Genomic DNA, 17,614 nt, shown 5'->3' on the forward strand with positions numbered 1-17,614 from the left:
GCAGATTAAGGTCTAGATTTCAGGTGAGCCAAGAAGTAATTGAAGAAATTTAAGAGCAGTCATGAAAAAAAGAGGTATACCAACTAATTTATTATTAGCAATTTGTTATAAGATTGCATATCTCAAACTAAATTATAATTATGATACAGGGCTTACAAAAAAAAAGTAATGGGGATGACTGGGACATGCTTGTTTTTAACTCAAGTTATCAATAAAAGGTGCAGGAAAATAATCAGTGGTGTAAATAAACAAAAATCCATAGATGATGGATTTTCATGAAGCAGCATGACACAAATGAATCACCATCTGTTCTTGTAATGAACTGTAATGACCTTTGTGTTTGGTTTGAATACACCTTAAACGGTACACCTGCATTTTTTCAACTATTAGGCAGAAAAACATACACTGTCACTCTCTGAGAGTTTGTAGACAAGTTATAACTATGAAAGAAATGCAGTACTTTATTAGTACCCAATTCTATGTCACTGTAAGATAGTCTGACTCGAGTGATAAGGAAAGTGGAATGAGCAATATATTTACAGTGACCTCCATCACATGTGAAACTTGCTAAAACCCTTCATAATTAACTCAATTAACAAAAATCAAACGCACATGGATTCAGTGACACAGCTTACCTTTCCTTCCTCCTCTGAATCAGAGACTGACTATATATAGGGCTATCAATTTCCCTTCAAGTAGCCACTACCACTAGCTTGAGCTGAGGAATCTAAAACTAAAACTAAATGGCTCTATCTAAGAAAAAATATTCAACAAATCCCTTTGTATCATGAAACAAACAAAAGGAAGCATTCCTATGGTAAAAGAAACCCCTCCTCTTGGTTTAACCTGCTCATGTCAAATATGACATCATCAGTACTTTAAAAAGCAGGAAATGCTGCTCAGACCTTTCTGGTAGCTCATTACCCATACTGTCCAGTTGTTGTTGTTGTTTTTGGGTTTTTTTAAACTGTATTCAAACAAGTCAATACTATAAATGGCTTCAAGTGCTCATTCAGGCCTTTTAGAAGCCAGACACCCAGACACTGAGCAATGGCTCTATGCTACATGCACACAGTCCTGCATATTCACTTTTTCCAGATGTGCTTGGATTTAAAAAAAATTCCCTTCTCTCTGTTTACCTGGCCTGTGACACTACACTTGTCTTTGGAATGTCTGCCTTCCTGCCTTTTTTCACAAAATGGTATGAGTCTGTTCTGTCTTTGTATGTGAATGGTTGCATGATTTGCTTATCAAAATAAATACCCGTCCCTGCCTGCATGGTTTCAGCAGTCCCACATACAAACTGGCCATTAATAATTGACATGAAATAATCTCATGGGCTGGATGCTGTCTTGTTTCTTTATGTTGTTGGGGGTTCTCAAGAATGACACCATTACTTGAAGAGAAGGTATTTGTAAATGTAAAACAACGCTTTGCCATCACATTCTGCCCAGAGGTAACTCCCTCTAGCTCTCTAGCTCCCCCTACAGTCTAGGAGTATTAACAACATAAAACATGATACTTTGCTGTTATCATTACAGATGTAATTGTATATAGCCGGCTTGCAGTTCGTTTGACACACCTGTGTTTCAACGAAGCCTGACAGACTACTTAAAAAAATTAAAACAAAACAAAAAACTACATCCTAATCTCAAAATATAAAGACACCTTAAATGGTAGAGGAGGTACATTGTAGTCTTTGAAGAAGCGCAATACCTTGGTCATTTTGGACCTTTGCATTGTATGCGCTTAATTCACATAAAAACAGACAGACATTTTTGATGTTACAGCCCAAACAATTTTTTTTAACAAAAGCTGAACTATTTTAATACAAACATTCGCTTATATTTATTTCACTCACCACGATTTTGCATAAATTCTCCTCATTAGGTAGACATAGTATGTAACTAAAACCACTTTCTAAATTTGGTTTAAATGCACCATAACAGATAATATCTGGAGTTTTACAGCAAGTACATACCGCACTGCCACTGTCTGAGGCTTTTTAGACAAGTTGTATTTATGACAGAAAAAAACAGTGAAGTCCTCACATCAGTGCTCTCAAGCAGTTTAGCTAATTTACCTAATATTAGTTAATTAGCTTATTTTACAAGATTAGTGTTTTCCTGAATAGAAAATAACCATGGATTTTACGGTTGTACAAAATAACAAGATTGCATACCTTTGGTGAAGTGCTCCTGTTTGGCTGTTGATGAATACAGAAAAATGATTGATCAAACTGACTGGTTAATATAACTCAGACTAATCAGGGGAGGATCTACTGTGGTGGCATGTGTCGTCATAAAATAATCTTTCTAATATATTGCATAATACCCCCCCCCCCCCCCCCACTTAATTTAAAAATGGTTCAGCCCGTTGCTTCCAACTGCTTTGTTTGTTTTTAGTAGCAACTAATACCTATAACTGTGCCAGAGGACAATTTGAATCGATACCATGGGCAATTCAGATTGTCTTGACTTCTTCGTTATATAGCTTGTATTTAGATAGCTTATACCTCATAATTGGCGTTTTGTTGTTTTGTTTTTCCATTTGAAATGTTAATATTCTTGTTTTGATTGTAACCTTTGATTCCTGTGTGTCTATTTTATCGTTATTCTAGTGTTGTATCTTAATTTTTATGATATTTCTTGCTTTGGTTTACGTCAGGTGTTATTATTCCCAGCAATAGTCACCTAAGTGTTCCTGTTTGTGCCTCTTTTTGTTTAATTTCTGTATCAACATCTTGACATCTTAGTGTCGTTTACAATATCTCTGACGTCCTGGGTTTCTCTCTTTTTTTTTTCTGTTTTAATTTTTAATTTTTTTATTGTCAGTGTCAATGTTTTCACCTTTTGTTTGTTGTGCTTGTTCTCCACAGAAAACTCTTAGTGTATTTATAATCGAGTCTATACTGTGTCGAGATGTCTGTTTTGTGCCAGTGCTAGTTTCAGTCATAATGCAAATGTACTGTTTACTTTGCAAACTGAAAACCATTTCCTGTTTCAGACCACAGTTGTGATGTCCTGCTTAGTAACATAAATCGAACACATGGGCAAAATTCTTGTAAAAGTTTTTATAGCTACTTATTATTAGAACTATTTATAACTAGATTTTAGGGCTGTGTCCTGAGTCAGTTTCTCTTTTGCCTCTACACCAATGAATCAGAAATAGCCTAGGTTTAACTTCACTAAAATAACATCAAACTGATTAACATTAATTTTTTCAGTAACTTTTTTGTTGTCCAAATAAACACTTGTGACTTCCCCAAAACTTTTTTTTTGACATTTTACATGCTTGATTGATTCATTAGCGCTCTTTCAAAAATCAGAGACAAACTAAACAGCTTGCAGCTTTATACTGGCACTTTCACATCATATTTAATGTTCAGTCTATATCTTTACTGATATAGACTTCAATGACATAAACAGCACAAAATTGTATGTCACAGAGATAGGATATGGAAAAGGGAGGCAAACCCTCAACTCTCTGCCCTCTTATACTTCCTCTATACTTCCTTGCAGCTCTGTTATTAGACAGACCAACAGCCTTCATTTTTGCAGCACCCATCTTATCTAAATCATATCTAAAGCTGCGGGGCATTTGAGCTGGTCTGGTATCATTTGGTTTGCTGCACTGCAACTCTGCATAGTACTTTGAATGATGGCATTAGTGTTTTGATATTTACTGATGTAGATATATAATGTTTTTTTCTGCAGGCGGTATTCTCAACTTTTTTTTTTGAAAAAACACGAATGGTATTTTTCTGTGACTATGTGTACTGTCTCTCAATGTCTTCTTCATTTGTTGAGTCTTACACTGTCAAAATTCAGTTTTCAGACAGAAAATACATACTGGTTAATTCAATTTGTTTTACAAACCCTAATTCAAAAAGTATTCCAAAATAAATTTTTAAGAAGAAAGTACTTGATTTTGAAAATAATCCCGTTATGTTGATTTCTGATGCTAGAGCTCAGTTTCCTGTGGTGGTGATCACACTGGTTAAATGCCAGTATGACCCTCAAAGCAAATGACAAAGCCAGGTGATGATCTTCCATTGCTTTAATTGTCAGATTTAGTGGAACACTTGCATACGTGGGCATATGTGTGTGTATGTTGTGGAATTATATAGCATTATATAGCTTTTTAGCATTATACTTTTCAGCATTATAGGTTTAAGCAGGCCTCTGTGTGACCTTAGGAGCAAGAATAGTTGAAGCAACATTACAGGAACAAGATGCACAGACGGGATACTTATAGTACAAAAGTTGTAGACAAGAGGGGGGCAAAAGGGCAGTGTGAAGAACAGTTTAACACCTTGGATAAGTATAGACTAGAAAAGCAGAACTAAGGAGGAGAGCATAAACCCCTGGCGCAACACACACTTGACACCTACGAATCGCACACTGACATGACCCACACACACTCCCACAGTACAGACAGGAACACACACACATTGCAGGCAGAGACATGTACATCACACACACACATGCACAATTAAGATATGCAATTAAGAAAGGGGTTAAAGATAGGGCAAGACCTTAAAAGAAAAGGTAGAAGATGAGAGATGAGGAAGAAGTTGTTTTGATCGAAACTGTGCATGACGTATAGGTGAACGTGATAACAGAATAACAGGAAAGGTGGGAGGTAAATAAGGTTCGAAGAACTGCCCTTCGAATCTGCAAGATGCTTCATGCTGAGCTGATTCCCTCCTGCGCAGGGGTTGAAATAAAGAAGTTGATGAATTGAAGGAGTCTGTCTCGAGTCGTTTGTTGAGTCAGTCGTTGTGGTCTTTCACCAGGTCAGATTCAAAGGATCGGGAGAGGCGTCAGCACGCCGACAATGTGTGTGAGTGTATGTGTGTGTGGTTCTACAAAACAGAATGAAGAAAACAACACAGATTACAATCTAATGTAAACACCAATAATCACGTTAGTAGGCTACATAACATATTACAGCCACATACTTCTATTATGGACCTTATTACTACGCTGATGGCCTTTGCTCGTAGTAGGATGGAAATGGAAAGATGTAATCATCTTTCCATTACTTATGATGTTAAATAAAGTAAAATGAGGCAAATAAACATGATAAAAATCACCAACTCAAACTAAAACTTAGCTTAGTCTAGCCCAGGGGTGGGCAATCTCAGTCCATGAGGGCTGGTGTCCCTGTAGGTTTTAGATGTGTCCTCAAACCAACACAGCTGATTTAAATGGCTAAATTAGCTCCTCAACATGTCCTGAAGTTCTCCAGAGGCCTGGTAATGAACTAATCATGTGATTCAGGTGTGATGATCATTTAGCCATTTATTTTTAGCTCAAAATGACAACATTAACACAGTAAAACAGGTCTCTTTCTTAAACAGAAGCCTGTCATGCTTAACTTCGAGAATATAAGTAAATCTTTCTTTAAAAGAACTCTGTCCTGCTTAACTTAAAATTATATAAATTAATAGAAAGCAATAGAACAAAAATATTCTTGTAACAGTGCACATATAGTGCATTTAGTACAATTGGCTTCAGTTGAGATATTATTTCAGCTTTTCTAATGCTAATCAGCTGCTCCTGTTTGTAAACCCGCTTGTTCCCATGATTACGCATCATAACTCATCATCATTATTCATCTATGTATTACTTTTATGTATTAGTCGTCTATTTGTTGTAATCATCTATCCTTGCAGTTGTTTATTACACAAAATAAATTATATTGGCACTTGGCACTGATAGATTTAATGGAAAAGATAACGGAATGTATGGATAATAAGAGGTATGCGCTCGGAGTTTTCTTAGATCTAAAGAAGGCGTTTGATACTGTTAATCATGAAATTCTATTAAAAAAACTGGAAAAGTACGGGTTTAGGGGAGTGGTTTTGGAATGGTTAAAAAGCTATGTAGGGAATAGGCAACAATATGTACAAATAAATGAATATAAATCTAATTTGATGGATATAGCTTGTGGAGTACCTCAAGGTTCAGTACTGGGTCCAAAAATGTTTATTATGTACTTAAATGATATCTGCAGAGTATCGGAGATTTTAAAGTTTGTAATATTTGCAGATGACACAAATATACTGTGTGCAGGTGGGGAATTGCCACAGGTTTTGGAAATGATCACACAGGAATTAACGATATTAAAGAAGTGGTTTGATATAAAAAAACAAAAAAAAAACAAAAAACAGGGCTTAAATACATACTGAGGTGATTAGAGAATGTGAAACAGGAGGAGAGCACAGCTGGGACTCATCAGACATGACAAGACAAGGGGAGGCAAAACTCAACACATTGACATAGTACACAGACTTTCAAAGTAAAACAGGAAACTGAACAGACGTGGACTAAACTAGGGGATACAGTGACAGAAATCAAACCCAAGAGAATCAAAACACATCATGAAAACAAAGATAACTAATACAAACAGAAAAACACTGAGTCCACAGACTCAGGACCGTGACAGTACCCCCCCTCAAAGGGCTGGCTCCCGACAGCCCCAAACAAAAAAGGCACAAAGCACCAGGCCAGGGTGGGCGGAGGGGGCCCAGGAAGGAGGGACAGAGACCAAACAACAAGGAGCACAAGAGACCAGAACAAACCAAAAACAGGTCAACACAAAACAAGACTATCCACGAGTCCATAGCAAAGTCCGGGAGTCGACAACACAAGAGCCGAAACAGTTCAGGGGGCCAACCATGCACACAGCAACGGCGGCGACGGGCAAACAGTTCTGGAGGCCGACCACTCGGAAGGCAGTGGTGGCCACTGAGCAGGTCCGGAGGGCGGCCGCGATGCCAGCGGTGGCGACGAACTCCTTCCGGAGGCCGTCCCCGAAGGCCATGACGCCAACTTAGTGGCCTGGAAAACGGCTGGCAGAGGCGAGGCGGAACAGGTCGAGCTGGCACCGACGGCGGCGTGGCAACCACAGGACCAGACGAGGCAGGACCAGACGAGGCAGGACCAGGCGGAGCTGAAGATGATGACGAGGCAGGACCAGACGAGGCAGGACCAGACGAAGGCGGAGCTGAAGATGATGAGGATGCGGAGGCCGGACCAGGCGAAGATGAGGGTGCGGAGGCCGGACCAGGCGAAGATGAGGGTGCGGAGGCCGGACCAGGCGAAGATGAGGGTGCGGAGGCCGGACCAGGCGAAGATGACGGCAGCGGGACGGCTGCGGAACCTGACGGCAGCGGGACGGCTGCAGGAGGTGATGTGGAGATGTGCTGGCTGGGTCCTCCAGGACCACCAGCAGATGTGAGGATGTGCTGGCTGGGTCCTCCAGGACCCTCAGCTAACGAGGCGTGGGGCTGGGTGGGCTCCTCGGACCCTCCAGCAGACGTGGCATGAGGCCGGACGGGCTCCTCGGGCCCTCCAGCAGACGTGGCATGAGGCCGGACGGGCTCCTCGGGCCCTCCAGCAGACGTGGCATGAGGCTGGCTGGGTTCTCCTAAACCCCCAGCAGACGAGGCAGGACGCTGGTTGGGTTCACCTGAACCCCCAGCTAACATGACGTGAGACTGGACGGTCGACTGAAACAGAAGTTGTAGTGGTGGTCGCAATGAAGGTCGTGCTGGGTGTAGTGATGGTTGTTGAACATGCAACAGAGCGGGTAACAGACTCTCAGCAACTCCTCTCCGGGGAACAGGGACGGGTACTGGGCCTGGTCGAACCTCAGCCACCGCCACCTGAAGAACAGATACAGGGCCAGGGAAGAGCTGTGTTCTGGCAGCCGTACCCCTGGGGGCCGGTGTGGGTGCAGCAGCTAGCTGGACCGCCGCTGCTCCCACCCGAGGAGCTGAAACGGGTGCAGGAGTCAGCGGGGTCTCAGTTGCCCCCACCCAGGGAACCAGAACAGGCACAGGCAATGACCGGGCTCCCACCATCCCCGCCCGTGGAGCAGATACAGGTGCAGGGATGAACGGAGCCATAGTCTGCCTGGGAACTGGAACCGGATGCGGAGAGCAGAGCAGAGGAGCTGTAACAGTCACTGGGAAAACCAGGTTTATGGCACCAGACATGGTTCTAGAAAACCGAGACTTACGGCAGGCTGACCTTGGTAAAACCGCTATTCTTAAGTTGTCCAGGTTGACGTTAGCAGTCTTAGAAAAAACGAGTTCAGGGGCAGTCACAGGTGCTGGAGGAATTATACAAGCGGTATCTGAAGAAACTGGGTGTGAAGCAACATAAAACACAGTCTTACAAAACGCAGCGTGGGAAGTTGCACACACAGTGTCCAGGGCTACTGGCTGAAAAGCACGGCGCACAGAGTCATACAAACATGATCGTGGATCCGAAACTTTAACTTGAGCAACCACTTCTGCAGTGTTCAAACCAAGTATTTTTGCCAGCTTGGTAACAGCAGATGACACCTGGTTGGTCTTAACCTGGACAGTCACAGGACGTATAGTCTGGAAGAGTTCACAATGAGCAACACAAACAGTCTTTGAATAAGCAGACTCTAGGCTTGTGAAATTTAACTCGGTGGAGGTTATGGAAACATGAGGTTTATCATAGGAAGCCTCAGAATGAACTGGCTGGTGAGCCGCGTAAACCATGGGTGAAGCAACACCAACAACAGCCTCATGAGGTCTAGCCTGCACAGCATAGATGGAATGTGGCTGGGAAATTGAACTGTCCCTGTTTAGTTTAGCGGTAAGAGAAATGGTCTTTTGAGCTGCATCTTTAATGTCCCGAGTGAGATCATGATTGTCCAAGTCAGAAAATTTCATAACAGATTCACATATATAATCTACATCTGGAAACTCACTATTAACTGATCCAAAAACAGATGGCTCGGAATCAACATAACCTGACTGAGAAGCGAAAACAGAAACCCCAGTCTTTTCAGAATGAAACCCAGAAACACCACTCTCAGTTACAGGACAAAAAACCTCTTTTGACTCTGAAATAAGGTCATCTGATTCCTGAATATTCTCAAACTTTGAAGACACAAAAGAGGGAAGATTAGAATGCTCAGAGTCCCGAAAGACAGCCTCAGAGTCAGCCACCTTGGGATCATCAGTTTCTGTCTTTGCAGGCCCTGAGTTAACAGTCAAAAAGTTAACCGACTTCGAATTCGCCGGCTCAGAGCGGGAAATTCCCAGCGTGGAAGAAGCCGGGTGACAACTGTTCTGTTCACTCACCACGTCCAGCAGTTCAGAACTGGACTCGGGTTGCGGTGAGGGACGGCGACGACGAGAACGCCGCTTTCTCTTAGAAACCGGAGCGACAGAAAAAACGGAGAGTGTCGGAGCAACAGTGACTGGTCCCTCATCCTCCGACCACATTCCTGCCAGGCATGAGGCAGGTGAGGGGTGGTCGGAACCAGACGTGAGGGAGGAAGGAGTCCGATGCTGCGACTTCAGCTGCTGCAGAGGGGCTTTAGAATGCTCCGCCCGCTGCGGCGCCATGAGAAGGCTTGCTCGCTGTGACTGAGGCGGTGTGGATGAGGAGATGAGGGTGAATTGGGCCAGCTCCCGGGCTTTGACTGCCTCCTTAGCCTGGGTCAGCGAACGGCTGAACTCCGAGGCAATAGACAGCTTGCGCAGTTGAGGATTTCTGTCAAATATGGTTTGTATTGCATTCAGCCCGACTGAGAACTTCTGCAAATCTGAGGCGTGGCTAATGCGAGTCATCAGTCCGAGGATGCGAGCAAGGTCCACCTCTCTCTCGAGGTGAGCTGAGTCCGCTGGGTCCATGTTATGGTTGCGTCCTTCTGTCACGATGAGTTGTGTGGCTGTCAGTGGCTGGACCCACGTGCAGGACTCGGAGACAAAACATTAACTTAAACGACGGCTTTATTTGCTGGAGAGTCACCTTTGGACGATGCATAAACAACAACTTAAACTAACTAGACAGGAGACGCTGAAGGAAGACGACCATGGATACACACACAACAAACGTGGAGGACGCAACAACTGGCAGGGAAAAACACAGGGCTTAAATACATACTGAGGTGATTAGGGAATGTGAAACAGGAGGAGAGCACAGCTGGGACTCATCAGACATGACAAGACAAGGGGAGGCAAAACTCAACACATTGACATAGTACACAGACTTTCAAAGTAAAACAGGAAACTGAACAGACGTGGACTAAACTAGGGGATACAGTGACAGAAATCAAACCCAAGAGAATCAAAACACATCATGAAAACAAAGATAACTAATACAAACAGAAAAACACTGAGTCCACAGACTCAGGACCGTGACAGATGCATTCTGACGTTCCACTTCTCCATTTGCTTGAGCTCATTTTGGTGTAGTTCTTATATGTTTGATTCCATTAGTTTCACAATATTCTCTGAACAGCTCAGATTTGAACTGTGGGCCGTTATCAGATTTGATGGTAACTGGTAGCCCATGTCTGCTAAATATACAGTCAATAGAGTCAATGACTTTTTCAGCAGTTGTAGATGACATTACATCATACTCATAGTACCGACTGTAGTAATCTATCAGTACAAGTATTGAGTGGTTCGAAGGTAGCAGTCCCAGTAAGTCTACCGCCACATCTCGCCATGGTCCATGGTCGCCATGGTAAAAGTGTGTTTCTCAGTGGTTCAGGTGGATCTGGTCTGGCTACTATTTGACATCCGTGACAAGCTTTACAAAACTTTTCTGCAGCTTTGTCCATCCCTGGCCACCAAACTTTTGTTCTGAGATGCTGTTTGGTTCCAACAATTCCTAAATGTCCTTCATGAGCTTTGAGAGTGCTTGAGCTCTCAGGTTTTCTGGCAATACAATGCGAGTTCCCCGCAAAACTATGTAGCCGATGACACACAGTTCATTTGCAATGGGTGCATATGTTTTGCATTTTTCAAAGTGTCCATTTTCAATAGCTCTTCGCACTTCTGTTAATTCTGAGTCTGTAGCAGAGGCTTCTTCAACCTCTCTTGTTGTGAGTGCTTTTGGAGTAGCATTAACTGCAACAAATCTCACATATTCTTCAGATTCATGCTTGTGTATCTCTTTTGTGTCAGACAGCAGTCTTGACAGTGAATCCGCAATGTTCTGTTTTCCCGCAATGTGCACTACTTTAAAGTCATATGGTTGCAGTCTGAGAACCCACCTTTCTATGCGTGCACAAGGTTTAGATTTCTGGCTGTATATGACCTCCAATGGCTTGTGGTCTGTGATGAGGTCAAACTTCCTGCCATACACATATGGATGTAGTTTCTCACATGCCCATACTAGTGCTAGGGCTTCTCTTTCTGTTTGAGAATATCTTCGCTCACAGTCTGTTAAACTCCGACTTACGTAGCACACTGGTACCTCTTCTCCGTTCTGTATTTGAATTAGCACTGCGCCCAAGCCTACAGGGCTTGCATCTGCTATGACTCTGGTTGGGGCTTCTTTGTCAAAATAGGCTAGGGTACCTGCTCTGGCTAACTCAGTCTTTAGTCTTTCAAATGCTTGCTTTTGTTCTGGCCCGAATGTAAACATAGTTTCTTTTCGAGTTAAACATCTTAGTGGTTCAGAGAGTGTAGCAAACTGTGGTATGAACCTGCTACTGAAGCCTACCAGTCCAAGAAAGCTTCTCACCTCAGTAGCATTCTTCGGTTCTCGGGCTTCCACCACAGCTCTCACTCTTTCTTCAGTCGGGCCAATGCCTTTCTGTGTCAGCAGTATTCCCATGAACACGAGTCTGTCCATGTTGAACTGACACTTCTCACAAAAACAAATCCAGGTCCGTGTTGTCCTCGTCGCCATTGTTGTGTGCCCACCTTATTACTAAATTAGGCAGAGCACTCCGAATTGAATCAGGACATAAAGCACGGTCTTTATGTTGCTTTATTGAACACTGTCCATCTTACAACTAGCCACTTAATGGGGCTTCCTCCGGACAACAACATCCGGTTCAAAGGTCATCACCTTAAGACATAGCCATATCAATACATGACAATAACCTTCATTTTATGGAGGCACAGTGTGAGCACTCAGGTCACATCAGAGCATCGGGCGGTATAGTGTGAGACCTGCATCGTGACCTACGAACTTCTAACCCCTGCGAGTCAATCGTGCAGTTTGAGCAGGAGCTGAATAACGTGACTGAAAAAAATCGCACAGTGTCTGCCCAGCTTTAGGTGTACTGTCATCCGAGACTTGCACCGCAGTGTCGGCGTTTGTTTCCCTGTTGGCCATGCTTCTTGTTGTGGTCATCTGTTGTCTTCCGGTATTTTCTCCGTAAGCGACCTTTCCTCGACCAATGAGATGAGCGGTAATCTGAATTGTCATACTCGAATTGTCAAAGTGTGCTGTCAGCTCATTGGTCACAAAGCAGGAGAGGGGCTGGGAATTATGTTTTCAAACAAAGCGTTAATTCCATTAAAAGTTATAGACTACTTTTGATTCTCACTGTATTACGGGACAAAGTGCGTCCCTTATTAGCTCAATACGGGACGTGTACTTTTGTTTCGAAATACGGGACGATTCCGTTTTTTAAGGGACGGTTGGCAACCCTACGTAGACTGAGAATGCCCACACTGGCTTAGCCAAAACTTAGCTTGGCCTCGCCAATCTTAGCTTAGCTTAGCGATAACTTAGCATATAAAATGTGTAAGCAGAAGATGTCCAGAGTAGGGATGGGTACCGGTATCCATAACAGTAGTAACCAGACTGAAAAACAGCGCACATTTCAGTGCTTTATTTCGGTGCTTTTTTTTCCTGAGATGTCATACACTTTGGATTCTAGCCAATCATTTTACCTTTCCAAGGATAGTAGGCGGGGCCAGGAACGTAGTTCTTTTAGAGCAGAGCTACAGATTAAAAATGCCCAAGGCAAAGCGGTCAAAAGTCTGGCTGTACTTCACAGCAAAAAATGCGAACTCAGCAGCCTGCAATAAGTGCTTTAGGGTGATACTGTGCAAAAGAGGTAACACCTCGAATCTGATGAAACACCTAGCGACGTATAGCATTTTGTTAAAAGCCGAGAAATGCACCGTATTTGATAGCTTGCTGCAAGACCGAGCACATCTACTGCGGGTGTGGTGCCTGTTATTGGACCCGGAGTTAACATAACATATGACAAACAAGAAAAGACTCATAAACAAGAAGACATGGATGATAACATAAACTAGACCACACTCAACTACGACAAACTAATAAAAATACTAGAACTTCACATTACCACAATATATCATAAGGCACAACGGATTACAAGGTGCATTAAGCAAAACAAAACAGTCAGATAAGTCAAACTTTATTCAACGCATTCTTTTTGTGAACTGATGAAGACACTTGGATATAGTGATGGGAATTCCGTCTCTTTTTAGAGAACCACCTCTTTCGGCTCCGCTCACTGGAAAGAGCCGGCTCTTTCGGCTCCCAACTGGCTCTTCAGGTTCACTGTAAAAAAAAAAAAAAAAAAAAAAAAAAAAAAAACGTTGCTAAAACTTAAAAACTCAAGGCAACCGACTGCATTTACGTTTTTAGGTTCTGATGGATAACTTATAATTTCAAGTTTAGGAGATAAGTTGCTTTAGCTAATGTTTTTGTGTTGACAAAATTAATAATTGTCCTTTTTCTCAACTCATATTTTATTGTTTTTGCAACGTATTTCCTAAAGTTTACACAAGGTATTAGTTTTAGTTTCGGCAACGTATTTCCTAAAGTTTACACAAGGTATTAGTTTTAGTTTCGGCAACGTATTTCCTAAAGTTTACACAACATATTTTTTTTGTTTTGCCAATCAATTTCCTAAAGTTTAGAAAAAGTATCTTTCATAGTTTTCATGAGGTGCTCCCTGTTGTACCAATGAATGTTTACACAGTTGATTTTCAAATAACTTTGTGTTCAAACACAACTGCACCACTGACAATGTTGACTTTTGAGATCAGCCATTTTTAACATACTGACAACATTCAGCCACAAATAAAGTCCTTCCAAAAACACAAAAAATTTTTTGTAACAAATGTTACTCATCCAATTTTAAAGGTGGTGTTGTCAGACAGAATATCAAACCTATCTTGATAGATAGTCACTAACAAACAGATTCAAAACATCAGATGGCAGGATGTGAACAACTTCTATCTGGTTTCCATACAGCAAACAACTTTCAAACAAATGTTTCCACCGCTTGTCTTTTAATAGTAATGGTATCAACACTCCAATTTCCTGTGAAGTTCAGTATCACATTGGTTATAAAACTAGTACAAATGTACATAAAACCAGATTATAAAATTTTTTAAAACAGCTCAAGTTAGAATAAAACCTTTCAACATCTTATAATAACATGTTAGACATGAAATCTGCAATCAGCCATGCAAGCTACATTAGGTAAAGTTAGAACAGAAGACATTGATTCAGAACTTTCTGCACCATACCGTTTTCTTAAAGACAGAAATTAACTTTTTTCAGAGCAACTTGCCATGAAACCCAAAAACTGTAAATCAAAACAAATTGCCATTCTGTTTTACACAAGTTGCATTTGAGTTGAACATGTTGTCAAATAGGTTAGACTTTGGTTAAGAGCTTGGTTTTGAAGCTTCTTATCCTCTGGGAACAGGTAGATGTCAACTCCATAAAAATGTGTTGCACAGCTTCAAATGTGTACTTGAGTTCTTTGGGAAACTCCATGTTGAGCCCATAAAGTAGGCCAAACAAGTAGGCAAAGGCAGTGGGAAGGTCTGGCAGATCATCAAGAATAATGTCCTCTTCCAAAACAATGGCAGTGTTGACCACTGTGGACTGCAAGTTGGGTCCCACATAGTCCTCCAGAACAGTGAGGATGCCCACCGTAACACCTCGGGTTGCCCTCTCAACTGGATCTGTATCCTATGCAAAATAAAAAACAACAGTACATATAAGTCTCTGAAAACCAAAACTGAAGATTGAGTAGATTTGCATACTCACCAGACATGTTAAGAAGAGTTTGGTCTCGTCGTCGCGAACAAATATCGGTAACCCTTCCAAACTGATGGTTCGTCGATGCTGGACTATGTTTGAGACCTAAAACAAGGAAATCAAATAAGACTCAGTCTCATTTATAAACCTACCATTTTGTTTTTAAAACACATTAAGTGTTGTTGCTCAAAATACAGCCTTAAGAAATAAGATGTTGAAATGAGTTATTACAGATAATTGGTCATGTTTTTGTCAGTTTTTTTTATTTATTTATTTTTTAAGTAATTTTGATGTGCAACAAATGTAGCACACTTATTACAACATTTATAACAAAAAGTGCCATGAGTGGGATGAGAGTTGAACTGTCTGTCATGACCTGCAATCTGCCAAACACAGCGCTGCTTGTTAGCTTATAATCCCATTCAGGACACACTTTTTGAAAACTAACAATTTTTACATCAATTTAGTAAATATTTAATAAAGTATCTTTCGTTACAGTGGGAACTTCAGGTTCCTCATAAACCAGACACAAATACATTTTTATATATTACCTGTTCATCAAACTTCTGCAACAGGGAATCCATGTCATTGCGGAAAGCAGCTTTTCTAATTCGATACAGCTTAATCAGCCGAAGTGAGTAAGTGTCGAGGGCAGTCATGAAGGTCCCCATGAGATCCTTGGTGGTAATGCGTGAGAATTCCGCACAAATCTACAAAGCAAAAAAAAAAAAAAAAAAAAAAAAATAGAAGAAAACTTTTAAAGGTACATTATATAAAAATCACATTGTTTTCAAATTTGGTTAAAAGAGCTTAATTTCAAAACATTTAGTTAGTCTCGGTTGATCTATTGGTCAGGCCTTGATTGGATTTTTTTTCTTTTAGGGCAGACGGCCAGGTGGCTTTCAGTCCTTGCAAAAGCGCAAAGTAGAGAACACAGAAAGGCGCCAATAGCTTCAACTCATGTAAAACTTGAATTCATTCATTTTGCCAGCAATAAATTTCATCTGAGACCAACTTTTGCTCCAAAACGTTAAATGATTAGTTGAAACCCTTAATGTATTTGAGTTTATGGGCCAACTGAACTTTTATTGTTGAATTGTGAAAGAAATGACTGTAAGCTCAACAACTGCAAGTTTGATTTTTTACAGTGTTGTTTTGTTGCTTTAATTAATTTATTATCAACACCAATATAAAATTATGCACAAAAGAAATGACTAATGTTAAAAAAACCCTGTGGTTTTATTTATATATGTTTATATATAAATATATACCGTGCCCCTAGAGACAAAGCACGTACAAACTCCAAAACACGTACAAATTCCAAAGCACGTACAAAGCTACCTAGATCACTTAAATTACATAATTGAAAGCATATGTGTATTGTCTGTGTATTTATACACAAACTCTTTCACCTCTCACTCTTTTGTTCCAGTGGAGCCATAGGTTGAAAGGGCAGAGCACGTCGTACACCATTGTTGTCTTCTTCAGCGTCAATGTGGAAATCTTTTCACCCTTTGGGTTATTACTGTGTTTGTGGAATCTTCTTGCAATAGCTGGCATGAACCCAAGTGGCTCGACCTTCGACCTAAACTGCTGTCAAGCTGGTCTGATCAGCACCCGGTCTCCCAGTCTGGGAATTCCCCACCTTGGAAGGATTTCAGCATTCACCATATTATACTCACACATAAGGCCAAGTGTTGGAATTTAATAATCTTTAATACAAATATACCTCATTGTTACGTATCTCACAACTGCTTAATATTTAGCATCACACACTTGTTTATACTTTATTTCACACGGTTAAGTATTGTAAAGTTTTTTTCACAATTCGGCTGATACATAAATATAATATTTATTCACCTAGATAATCCTACATTATTTATTTTTAAAAGTGATTATTATTATCCAATGTTTGATGATTTTTTCAGTAAATACTACTGATACACATATCAGTTTATTTGTAAAACAACACAGGAACAGTGATTACAAGAATGATCACAGTTGTCATTATTTATTGGGTTAAAAAAACTTTTAAAGAGCAAAAGCAGAAGAATAAGAATCTGTGAGACTGTTTGGCATCATAATATCATGATAATGATATAATGATCTTATATTATAATAATGAATACACTGAACTGTAGGAAGGTCAAATATCTAATATATAATATAAATTTTTGCATGATATTGGTAAGAAGAAGTCATCTTACAATAAGACATCAACATTACACACTGTTTATTAACACATGGAAATAAATGGCAGGCTGTGTGAATGAATTATCCTTAAAGTATGTTTTAACTGCCCAATCCATGCTTATCTAAGATGGCATCTGTGGGAGCTGTCATGTCCCGTCAACTAAATTTGCCTGGTATTGTTTGTGTTTTACAAAGTGAACTGGACACAAAAGTAATACTGATTTTGATTTTGCTGACTGGTTCTTCTTCTGGGAAGTAACATTGTTATAATCACACAACAACAACAACAACAACAACAACAACAACAACAACAACAACAACAACAACAACAACAACAATAATAATAATAATAATGATGGCACAAAGTTAATGTAGTCAGGAAAAACAATACAGTGAAGAAATAAACCATCACAGCACCATTTAAACAATTAGCTGTTTCCATTAGATTCATTTTTAGATTCATTTCATAAGCACATAATTTTATTAAACCTTATAAAAATTTAATCTGCCGTTATATTTACAGCTGGTAAAAAGTCCCCCAAATTTTTCAATCAAAGGTTTTAACATGTTTATTAATCTCATATACAGCC

This window comes from Astatotilapia calliptera, chromosome 11, assembly GCF_900246225.1.
Source record: "Astatotilapia calliptera chromosome 11, fAstCal1.2, whole genome shotgun sequence".
Taxonomy (NCBI): Eukaryota; Metazoa; Chordata; class Actinopteri; order Cichliformes; family Cichlidae; genus Astatotilapia; species Astatotilapia calliptera.